General features: G+C 51.4%; 1 protein-coding gene across 1 annotated transcript in view; it reads left to right on the top strand.

Moving 5' to 3' along the window:
- ADGRE3 (adhesion G protein-coupled receptor E3) overlaps positions 1–1,153 on the top strand; it is a 51,929-nt gene that overhangs the window by 34,240 nt on the left and 16,536 nt on the right. The gene's annotated exons all lie outside the window — the stretch shown is intronic.

The raw sequence follows: 1,153 nt of genomic DNA on the forward strand, positions 1-1,153 counted from the left end.
AGAACACCTTCATAGATTTATGTCCTAGAATACTATTCAGCCTTAAAAAAAAAAAAAAAGGAGGAGGCCGGGCATGGTAGCTCATGTCTGTATTTCCAGCACTCTGGGAGGCCAAGGGGGGAGGATCACTTGAGGCCAGGAGTTCAAGACCAGCCTGAGCAACATAGCGAGACCCCATCTCTACTAAAAATAGAAAAATCAACCAGGTGTGGTGGTGCACATCTGTAGTCCCAGCTACTGGGGAGGCTGAGGCAGGAGGATCACTTGAGCCCAGGGGTTCAAGGCTGCAGTGAGCCATTATCCCACCACTGCACTCCAGCCTGGGTGACAGAGTGAGACCCTGTCTCTACAAAAAAATAAATAAGTAAACAAACAGAAATTAACGCTCTTGCTCTAACATCAGGTGCTCAGAACCCAGTGCCAGTGTCAAGGAGAGTTCCTAGGGCCACGCTCTTCCCTGACAACCCCTTCTGGTGACCTTACTGCTCCCCCAGCTGCTGTGTGCCATCGTCGCTGGTGCCTTACACTACCTCTACCTGGCCTCCTTCACCTGGATGCTGCTGGAGGGCCTGCACCTCTTCCTCACCGCGCGGAACCTGACGGTGGTCAACTACTCCAGCATGAACAAACTCATGAAGTGGCTCATGTTCCCAGTTGGCTACGGCGTCCCCGCCGTGATTGTGGCCGTTTCTGCAGCATCTAAGCCTCAACTTTATGGGACCCCTGATCGGTGAGCTTGACTCTCACCCTGCGCCGTGGACGGTTTCCTAAGAAAGCTTTCGTTGGGGGTGGGGGGCAGCATTCATGAGGAGGAGGAGGATATACATAACCAATGCACTCTGTGTTCCCCTTTATAGCAGCTCTAACCTCTTTCCCAGTGAGGCTGGATAAGACGGCAGTGAGAGTGCGGAAGATTCTAGAAGGAGGGAGTTTTGGGGGGTTCATCCTTCCCATAATTTGGAACTTTGAGTTCTCAAGTCTTAGTCCCCTTATGAGTGAAATGAGAGGAACAGTTGTACCCATTGTCCTAACCTCACAATTCTGGTGTGAAAACTCAATGGGACTGTGCTCTTAAATTTTTTAACATAGGCTGGGCACGGTGGCTCATGCCTGTAATCCCGGCACTCTGGGAGGTCGAAGTGGGAGGATCGCT

This window comes from Propithecus coquereli, unplaced genomic scaffold (assembly GCF_000956105.1).
Source record: "Propithecus coquereli isolate 6110/MARCELLA unplaced genomic scaffold, Pcoq_1.0 Scaffold185, whole genome shotgun sequence".
NCBI lineage: Eukaryota > Metazoa > Chordata > Mammalia > Primates > Indriidae > Propithecus > Propithecus coquereli.